A 12,092-nucleotide genomic window follows, 5' to 3' on the forward strand; every position below is an offset into this window, starting at 1 on the left:
TATGTTTAACATGTTATGGTAAATAAGAAACAGTATTGTGCATTAGCGTCCCATAGCGTTTAAATGTTGATAGGGTTTAAATCCAATCAAATAGGTCTCAGTTCCTTATAGGACATGTTTGGTTAGTGATCATAAGTACTATCAGACACAGAACTTCGTGGCACACTTTTAAGATCGCCTTGCTTTTAGATTTATGCACGAGACTTAGTGCAAACAAATATTCTAAATCCATAACGGAAGCAGTGATTTAACGCGATTTACTGAGTGTTTATCCATCGCATTTACATAACAGAGCTATATACATAATACATAACACAACTATATACGAAAAACTAAGGCGCGGCGTTGAAGTTTCAAAATCAAGCAACATTGGAAACCTCTTCTATATTTATCCCATAAGAGTATATTTAGCTGTTATTACTGTGTCGTGTAGTGTTTAAATCTATAGAAATATCTTGAATTTGTTTTCATTAAAAATATAATAAAAGCTAATTAACATTCTTTTCATCGACTTGAGCAAGGTATTATTATCGTGTGTATGAATGTGAAAGAATTGGGGAGGGAGAGTTTATTTGGCTAGACCCCCTAATCAAGTGCAATGCACATATGAGTAAAGCAACCTTATTCGGCTTAAGCATTAGGTGTGTAAAAACGTTGAAATTTATATTTAAAAAATATATATTTATTAAACCTTTTTATCGGTACGTTTACACCATTCTATATTTGGGGCGGTTCCCTAACACAAAGAAATTTATAATGATGATCATAAAATAATCAATGTGCTAAATTCGCACCTATAATATTTTACAGCAGTTGACATTTAAGAGGCTCTTTTAATTAATTAATTTTTGTAACTGTAGAGACGGAAAATGGGATTTTTAGCTATTTTATAGACCAGTAGGGCGTAGCCCGAAGAGATTTTTGAAATAAGAATATGCATATATTCATCCAGGGAACCCTAAGAATATATACGTAAAATTGCAGTACAATGGGTTAAATAGTTAAAGCGTGAAAGCAAAACAAACAAAACATCAGCACTTTTCCATTTATAATATTATTAATACTTAATATCATGTACTTGATATCATGTTATATCTAGGCCTAAAAATCATTGATAATAAGGATAATACATTTTACCGTACGTGCTAGAAAAGTGGCTTGTGGGAATATTTTTATTTTATTCATAATAAAATTGTAAAATTATATTTGATTTAAATATAGACATTTTTAAGATATGTGGAATTATAAATAAGTAATTATTTATGAAATACTTTGTTCTTTCCTGTAGTTCTAAATAACGTACAAAAATAAAATGTTGATATCCATCCGTTTTTTTGGTCCTAATTTACGAACTTGACAAATATTTTATACATTCAATGTATGTATGTCTTAAAAGCCATTAATAAAGCTTTATATCTACGAGAGTGGTCTGAAAAGTTTCCGACCTAACAAACATGACATCATTTGTGAAATAAAAAAAATCAACGTAGTATCCTTGTCACTCTACACACTTCTATCAGCGATACCATCTCTGTAACCCGTAAAAATTGTACTCGGAATATTTTTCTGAAAAATAATTGTTCACGAAGGTGATTGCCTCTTCATTAGACGATCATCTTTGTTCTCCGAGCGCAATTTTGAGATGAAGGAACGAAAAGAATTCGCTTGGGATAGGAGCTGGTGAGTCAGACGGATGGTTATGCAGTTAAACCCGTAATTCCCGGATTTTCGCCATCATAACCGCTAAGGGACGAGAAGGTTCGTAGCCTTGGTGAAACATTATATTCTTTTTATACAAATGTGGGCGTTTATTTAAACAATTTGTACCTTTACCTTGTCAAGTAATTATGGATAGTATGCTCCTGTAATGGTTTTCCTTTTTTGAAGCTAATCAATTAAATTAATTCTATTAAAATATCGCATAAACAGTCGTCATCTCTTTCCCAACCAAAAAAGCAGCATTTTTTCTTTTTTCGAGTCGGTTCCCCCTTAGTATTTTTCTTTCGGGTGTATAATGGTGTAGTCAAGTTTTATCTACAGTAATTAATCAGCGCATTTGGATTATTTCGCCCAAACTGCACGAGAAGAGCGTTGGATATGTTCATCCTAAAATCTTTTTGGTCTAACGTGAGCAAACGCGACATTAAACGCGCGGACAGCTTTGTCATGCCTAAATGTTGATTTAAAATGTGATAGACACGTTCTTTAGAAATATAACCTGTGATATATTTTTTCGCTTTAATTCGGTGGTCGTCTAGCACCATTTGGTTAACTTTGTCGATGATTTCATGGTTAGTTGCAGTTTTTGGACGTCCCGAACGTTCATCGTCTCCCAAGATCCATTTTTAAATGAAGCGGCCTAAAATTTCACTGAGGTAAATGATTGTGCAGAGTTTTTATACACAGAATCCAACTCATTTTTTATTTAAGAAGGCGTATTGCCTTTCAAACACAAATATTTAATGGCAGAACGATAATCGTGTCCATATCACAAAAACACTCACATCAACTCACTCGAATGTTACATAAAACGGCGCGTTAAAAATACTCGTAGCTAAAACTTTTTTGAGTAACTTTCAACAGACGAAATTCAGTATCTTTTGTTAACGAAGCTTCCATCATCACGTTCAGAAAGCAAACTTTTCAGACCACCCTCGTATATTATTAACCAACTCCGATATGTTTAATACAGAATTAGAATGTGAAAAGATCTATGTTCCTTTTATATACTATCTTTTAATGCAGAGTATAACGAAGAGTTATACCATCTGTGAATGTAGAGTGTGAACAGAGCTTAGCTACATTTTATGGTGTTATATTATGCTATATGGAAATGTGCTTGTGTAATATCTCATTGCGTAATACTAAAATATTTCTTTCCAAATTCAGTAACTATAAATTAGTGCTCAGTGGTTTCTTGCAATCAAACATTTAATATGTAACTTGAGGAAGTAAATTCTTGTATGATTGTTAAATAAAATACAACCATAATCAGTATAAGCTAAAGTAGTGAAAGACTAACACCACATGTTACATTCGATATTTACAAATTAAAGGGCCAATAAAAAGGGGTAATATAAGAAACAGTATTGCGCATTGGCCTTCTGTATTCTTAAAATTGTTAAAGGTGCCAATGACCAAAAAAATAGGCGAATTTAATAAAATAATAACATTTGTGCGCATTTATTTCTATAAAACATTTTTGGGAAAAGGAATAAATTTTAAAACTTTACAATTAAGTGCAGTACCTGAGAACTAATAATATTTTATAAGATCAGCTCAAGATTTTGTCCACCATAAATTGAAATGTTAATACCTTATTTGTATAAACTTGGTATAATGTTTATTTTTTAGCTTTTACTGAATTCAACTGCCTTCAAAATCACATAGTTATAATTTAATTTTGTATGGCAGGTTTATTATAAAATACAACTTTTATTTTTCATCTCATTCCGTATTTATAATTTTAGGAGTTAAATACGTTGCTGGTTATCTTATAGTATAAATTGGTAGATTTAATTCAGCAGTTAGTATGGAATTAGTAGGCCTATACGTGTATACATTCCTGGTCCCCGATCACATTCGAACATTAGTTTAAATTTGAAACAATTCTTAGATTTAAGTTCATCATTGATGATTGGTGTATTATTTTTAAAATATTAGTAATGTAGACTGTTTACATTCTTTTAGTGTGTTAAGGTGATATATGTGATGTAGATGTTAAAAATTTTAAAATAAAAAAATACTTTGAAGAGTGCTATAAATTTGTCATGTTCTGGCAAAATAAAACTGTTATTTTATCTATTTTGAATCCTTTCGCTGATTTGCTGACCACACAACTACCCAGCAATAATTGAGACCCTTGAAACATAGTATTGTCCGTGTTTAAAACAGGCACTGTCAATTAACTTTTATGTTAAATTTACTACAGGAACGCGACCCATTAACAAATTAAAAAACAGTATTATTACAAAAATGCACAACATAGATAAAGTTTACTTACATTAAAACATGCGCATTACCATATCTATTAATAATTATAAATGGGAAAATAATTTAAAATGAAAATCTATTTAATACGTATGATTTAGAAAACGACATTATATTGAATTACATGTTTAATATTATGAAATACAATAAATGTCTGTGAGCAATAAGGAGGCCACAGATCAAATACAACAGCAATTTATATTTTAATATTAATGATTATCCAAGAAATTCTGTTACATTCACCTAAGGTAATATTATTGATTACCTTGAAATTAAATAAAATATGTGAAATTAATGCTTTATAACTTGGAGTTTTACAAACGAAAGGCAAGTCCAGGTCCTTTCAATAATTTACAATCAAAAGGCAGATGCAGGTCCCTTCCCCTCTTTCTCCCACCACCAACCACACGACCCGCGGACCAACATGTACCGCTTAATTGTACGGTGTATAAAAAGGACCAACATGGACCGCTCATTATACGCGGACCAGCATGTGGACAAAAGTTTTTATATATTAAAAAATATTAGCATACATTTATCAAGCAAGTTATAAAACATAAATGTATGCTGAGAACAAATTCATAATACGGTTATATGATGGTTTAAATAGGGGGCTTGATGGACCTGCATGGGTCGCTGTATAACACAGGACCATCAAGTGCCTCGTTTCCGTAAATATATATATATATATATATATATAAAGGTATTAAAAGAGTTGTAAGTATTGAATGAAAATTGGTTCGTTGCTCTATTTGTACAATTATATGCAGCAGTCAAAATCTTAAACAAAGCTTCAGCCAAAGTGACAAATTCACCCTAAAATGATTAATCGTAAAGTGACTTTAAAATATTTTTTTACTTCACAACTAGAAGCTTGTCCCAATAAATTGAATACTTTGTTAATAATATAGTATGTAAAAGTTTTAGTATATCCTTTGGTGTGGAAGTCTTAAAACCAAAAAAGATGAGGGTCAAAATATTCTATGGGGGATAGGGGTTATGAACCATATAATTCTAAATATATTGACATGAGGAAACAAAGAAGTAATCTTTTAGTATCTTAGTTTAACCTGTAGACTTAAAATATTACAGGTTATTGTATTCTTTCTATCAATCCCGTCACGTAAGCAAGATTAATCCCTTACGTGTGGGATTTTGGTCACCTATAGTGATTTCGGACTCCAAGGAACAACTTTATAAATATGTAGATTAAGAATAAAATAAAAACGGGTTAATTAGTAAACATTTTGTGACGCAACTGACGAAACTTTCATACTATTTTTAACGTAATATACTAAGACTAGAAGGGGATTTTCTAATGGGCTGACCTTTAGCGAAGAGACTGGAAAAGTTTTATTTCTCTGTCTGCACGATATCTAGAAAAGGAAATGGCCTACGGATATTAAATTTTGCATGAAGCTTCATATCGGCTGAGCGTAGGTGAATACTCGTTTTTTTTACATTGGTCTTAATCATGATGCCGTAATAAATAACGTGATAGTTTCAGAATAAATAAATAAGTAAACAAACTGCGTACAATCATGTTGTTTTTAATATGTGTAATGTTTAATCACTGAGTGAAACAAAATGTAATATAAAGGAAAGTAAATATTAGAAGTCAATGACAAGATTTTATTTCAGTGCTTTCTTGGGTTTTGGTAGCCTACCCTGTCTAGCTTTCAGGAACATTTATTTTTTGAACATTAGCCTACTATGAAACCTAACTTAATGGGCAGAAATATTAATGTATCATATGGCAAGATATACCAAGAAAGATTTCATCCAAATAATTTCAATTTTGCATGAAACTTCATTGTGCCCTAGAAAGGTACACGTCTAACCGTAAAATTTGGCGAAACGTAATGTATGTGTAAATTTATTTTCTGCATGACTGCTAGTGTGAATTAAACGAGTTATACATTAGACATTTTGAATGCAATTACATCGGAGCATGTTACGTCACACGTGGTGCATAAAAACTTGATAATTGTTTATGTTCAGTAATGTAGCTAACAATAACGTTAAACTAACGTTAAATTATTCATGCTTGTTTCATATCCGGTTAAAGTGAGTTTTGATGCGAATGAAAGTATTGATACATGAAGATGTAGTATTCTTAATAATCATTTGGAACTGAAATGTAATGTATGTGCTTGTCAATATTACCGAAGTGCATAGTAATCGTACACAAAGATAAACTTACACACTGATCAATGACCCTTCCAGGACTCTGGTCCGCTCCGGAATGTTTTTAGATTGGGGCCAATTTGCCCGTGTCCGAGACAGCGCAAGGTGGTCAAGTGTGTCTGTCCTCTGCTCGCGTGCGTCACCCCACACACTCACGGCTCTACTGTCTACTAACTACTAACTAAAATAAATTTCTTTTGGCTCAATTTTAAAGATGCATCCACAATTTCTGTACGCAATAACGCAGATTTAAAATAGATGTAGAATGTATTTAGTATTACAATCTAAGTAACATATCCGCGGATAGTGGAATAGCTATTACACCATTATACAACAAGTGGTGAAGATAATCATAATCGGGACTATGAGTAGTCAATTTCATAATCTCTCTAATTAATCATTCAGTGATCATTAAATATGTTTAGCATAGCTGAAAATACAAAAAGTAGAATATAATAAAAATTCAGAAGCGTATATCAAGGAAGCACGTACACCACACTTGTTAGCAGATGACACTCGTGCGACGCGACGCGTGCATGCGCGCAGATACTGGAAAGCGTGTAGATGTGTTGGGACGTGCACGTGATCGAGGTATGCAGTGTTGGAGGCGAGAGTATATTAATAATTTACAAATTATGTGTGTTCAACCACATATTACCCACCGTCAGCAATTGGTTTTGCAGTTCATTTTAATTGTTGACACAACATTTTCTTTCAGTTCATTTGCAAAGGTATCAAATGGTTGTATACAAATCTGAACATAATTATGTAATACAATTTTAAATTAACTCCATTACGCTGGTATTTATTTTCATTATTCATAAGTTTTAAAAAAATATAGCCCGTAGAACGTTTTCAAGAGTTCTTAGAACGTTGGGAATATTATTTATTTTATATACAGTTTGACTCATATAAGAACTTTGCAATAAGACCAACTCAAAAGTTCTTTAAGTGTAGTAATGTGAAATTACAACCACCTGATTATAGAATGGCTCCTCGCCATTTTTCATGAGCGAAATTCAAGTAGTTTGTATAAATTTAAATATACAAATAAAAAATTTCACTCAGTTTTCAAATTCAAATCCAAAATCCTTCATTTCATATACGTTACATTATACTGTGTGTAGCAGAGCTATCGTCACAGATAAAGTCGTCGTTAACCTACATTCACTCATAGTTAACTTACAAATCTAAGCCAATTATGCAAAAATTTCTATAAAATTACTGAATTTTAAACTTTAAACTCTGCAAGAGTCGTACAATTTATTATATTTAATCATTTATTTTCTAATTGAACATTATAATGTATATAAATAAACATCAATAAATGCATCGTGTGAATGAAATGAAGTAATTGAGCAGTTTTATAGTTACAGTAATAGAAGTTCAGTAATAGTTAAGAAGTAACTATTATTTAAACTATCGCCTGGTTATTACAGTATTTCTCTATACGAAACGATTCAGATATAGCAAGAAAAGTGAGTTTCGACGTACATTTAAAAAATAAGGATATTCAAACTATTCAATAGCGTAGACGGAATTTATTTCACTAGGTTAAAACTACGTTCATAAATGTTTCAAGTAATTACTACCAACAAGAATTACTAACAAAGAAAAGGCGACGTTTAAATATTCAACTTCTTATACGTATCATGATGCTTTATTAAACAAGAAAGGTGTAACGTAGATGCTGTCTGGAGTTTTGCATAAAACATATTTTCTACAATGGTAAAGACGGTATTACTCGATACGATCTGCAAAGCAACGTGTTATTTCCACCAGGTTAGTCTGGTGGTGGTGATTCTGAACCAAGTGGTTTCCACGTCACGAAATACCTAAATAACGGGATGGCCATCATTGAGGCTGATTATGTCTTAATATATTTGTTACGGGTAAAGAATTGTTTTAAGGCGAACGCGTTCATTTGGCAAACTTGATCACATTAAAGTGTAGGGGTCTTAATAAGTTTGTGCTTCATGTCTGTGCTGCTCCCAAACACTAGGATATTCCAAAAATACCGATAAGAGTTTTTCCTAGATGGAGAATGATAACTATTATAACTCTTCCTGTATTAAATACCCATTTACATGACCTTAATAATGTTACTATAAAAAAATATCTTCTCGTAGTCTGTAGATAACTCATAAAGAATAATGTTCCCTGGCTTTCAATAGTGCATTAGCATGCACTCTTGCCAATGGCTATTTTTTTTAATTCAGGCAATTTTATTCATGTCTCAGCTTTATATGAAGACAAAGACAATTTATTCTAAACTGTACGTACTTATAAAAGTTTCCTGCTGCAATGTAAATGAGGAGGTCTATAGTAAAAATATTACCGTCAAAAATGTATGCCATGATAGACTACATTTCTTCATTTCAGTGATAATAATATATTTAAGCTACAATACATAAACAATTGTAATATTTAACTGATTTTTTGTAGGAAATTAATTTAATAACCGTGGAAACTTTTAATAGTATAGAAATGGTAAAGTACAATATCTTGCATGCAGAGGAAAAACATTTCTGCCATATCTTAGTATAAGTTACAATCATGAGTCACCAACATGTAAAACTCATTAGTGATATTTATAAATTAACCCCATAATATTTTACCATTTATTGACTCTTTGTCAATGTAACATTCGGCAATGGAGGTATAAAGCAATAATGGGTCCCCTACCCGTATTGTTCTGACTACTGGTACGGGAAACTGTGCCATAACACTCTGGCGACCGATCTGATGCAGGTTATCGTCCGTCGATGGCCGGCTGAATATTTACCGGATATCGAGTAGGGGTACAGCCGCTGTGGGTAGGTGAGGGGGTTGTATTGTTGGAGGGAAGGGGGGGAGGTTGTCGACCGCGTTTATTGACTAAGGGTGGCTTTGTTAGCCCTATACGCGCATTCACCGAAAATTATGAATCCCTCCCCGACCAGATATTAAGCCCATTATATTATCAAATGACTGCTGGGGGAAATAATGGGAAGTATTGTCGAGGTAAATTCTTTTTAGACTTTTATAATTTTTTGTAGCCTGAGGTTTATTGAATGGAGATAAAGTAAAGAACAATGGTTCGAGTTCATCAATGCGCCAAATAATGCGCCTTACCTTTCAGTAAATTAAAAATATAATACAAAATAAATCTGCTGCTGTTCAACACATATTCAAACTCAAAGGAACTGAAATTGTTTGAGGAGTGAGTGCAGCAAACAATATGACACACGATTTAAATAAAATATACTTCCTTAATAATATACTTTATCTATATATATTACTAAGAACATTATAAAATAGCAAAAGAATAGAAATATAGTAAACCCAATTTTAATCAAAAACACAGTTTTAAAATTTTTAACAAACCATTGATGACTACACTATTAATACTACATGTTGAATAATAGCATAGTATATAAGGGTATAACCATCGAAGTATTGAAATTTAATACGACTCTAGCTACTAATAATGAGTATACTCGTAAGTAAGTGAATATTTTATAAAAGTACCTTTTAGGTGAATCCCAAAAAAATAAATTGTTATTCACAAAACTTGGAATTGGAGAAGTAGAATTTAAAATATTCAACGGTTTTGTTTGCCATGGAGATACTTTTTCAGTAGCTCGGGATTCGAGAGGTCCCTGCATATTTGATCCATAGCAATTGTGAGAAAGTTCATGTGATTGTCATGGTTGTACTGATCATTGCTACCTTTAAGCTGATTTAATTTACACCAACTGTCGGGACATAGTTTGTGCATTGGCATTTCATTGGATGAGGAGGAATAATTAAGTTATACTTAGGTCAAACAGTTTATTACATGTTTCGTAACCTGTGAGTACTACGTCCTGTAGCTAGGCCAAAGCAAAACTAGATTTCTCTTATGCCAGCATGAATTTGCATGCTACAATCACCGATTGTTTTCCTATCAGATAGATTGCTTTTTTTCCAATTTTCTTTCTTAGCGACCAGAAAGTATAAAAAATAATAAAACCATCTGCTGTTTATGCTATACAGTTTTACAGTAGTACCAACAGCTTAGCAAAAAAAATATATAGAAAAAATGGGTACCTCACAATAAAGCAGTTCATAGCCTACATAGGATACTAACATATAATGTAAATTTATAGTAGTGCAAAATGATGTAAACTAATGTTAGCAGTTAGAATATTGTTAAAATATGAATGTTCAACTTAAATTAAGTTTTAATAATTATTTTAAGGAATTTCTCGTATTACCAACATAATTATATACAATAAATTATTTGAAGCAATATTGAGAATGTTTGTGCGATTTATTTAGAATGTAAGTTTATATTACAGGAGTAAATTTCACATTGCAAAAGCAAAGAGCTGAAAATAATTAAAGTAAATGCTCATATTTTGGAAGTCGTGTATGTGATAAAATTTAAAATCTATAGTAGGCCTACCTAGATTACATGAAAACAATATTTCATAAACTTTTCATCCGTTAGAACAACACATGTAATGTTCAAGTTTGATATTAAATTTAGTTTTGCACGTAACATTTTTGTCATAATAATCGGTTTTATGATGTAGACTAGAAAACCTATAAATGCCAACGCGTGTGAAATATTTCCAATGATTTCAAATTTAAAAGAATTTTAAGCTATTTATAAACTGTATAATAAATACTAAAAGTCAATTAAAAATATAAATTATACAATTGCTTAACTTTTTCTACTAAACAGTATATCTGGCAAATTCTAGAACGCCTTCACATAATGGAATGCAATATCGTTATAGCAGTAAGTAGCAGGTACAGTTAAAATTGTGCAGGCTCGGAGACCGCTTACTGTACTTTGATCAATTGGATAGACATGAAAGACCGAAGGGTCACGTAGCCTTTTCCCCCAAATCGACACAAAGTTACTTTACGAGATCAGTTCAATACTGACGAGTGCCTTTGAGATTAAATCTTACATTTTACCAAGATGTCGAATTCGATCTAACTAGTCACTATCTCAAGAGAACTATATCGATGCTCGAAAAGTTTTCATTTCGCTTTCCACCACTCGACCCAGTTGTACCAACTGACCAAACGATAAAATAAACGTTCGACGATATCCTGATGAAGTGAATAACAGACATCAATAATATGTAGCTAGCGGTTACATGCACTTCGTCGTTTCAGATTGCATTTATAAAAGAAAAAGAATATATTGTTTAATTTAAATTGCATCATGAAAAATTTTATTACTAATGAAGTATTAATTTGGGTCATCATCACTGTATAGCCTTTATCCTCTTAGTCCGGTAAACTTGTATATTCATTAAAAATTAAGCTTATTGTGACGAGTGTATGTGAAGATAACTTAAAATGCAGAAGAAAAACCCAGTTATTCTGTTATTAGGTTAACCCTTATCAGCCCAGGTAAAGAAGTGAAAGTACTAAAGAGTAAATACTGTACTTACTGATCCTTCTACATAGGACCACTGTGCTGTTATGGTTAATAACTTAATAATTAATATTAATACATTATTATCTCAAGCAATAAAAATTAGTCAATTATAATACAACATTCTTAATAGGCAATAAGTTTTTGCAGGCTCAAACGAAATTGAAATGACAACTTTGTTACACTTAGGTACATAGAAAAAATACAGGGTGTCCCATGAAGAAACGGAGAAACTGTCAGGACTTGTTCTTTACGGTGAAAATAAAGAAGAAAGTTCATATACACATAGGTCCAGAAACGCTTAGTTAGCGAGCTATACAGGGTGAAAGATTTCGCCCGGATTTCAGTGCCACCGTTAAAAAGGGAGCCCTATTAAATTATTTTGGGCGTTACCCAGGACATAAAAATTTAATGTATATTATGCAAATGGAACTGAAAAATTGAATAAAATTGGTACCTGACCTCTAGCTGCAGTAATTTTTAAGATATCTGAAGA

The sequence above is a fragment of the Homalodisca vitripennis genome, chromosome 6 (genome assembly GCF_021130785.1).
Source record: "Homalodisca vitripennis isolate AUS2020 chromosome 6, UT_GWSS_2.1, whole genome shotgun sequence".
Classification (NCBI taxonomy): Eukaryota; Metazoa; Arthropoda; class Insecta; order Hemiptera; family Cicadellidae; genus Homalodisca; species Homalodisca vitripennis.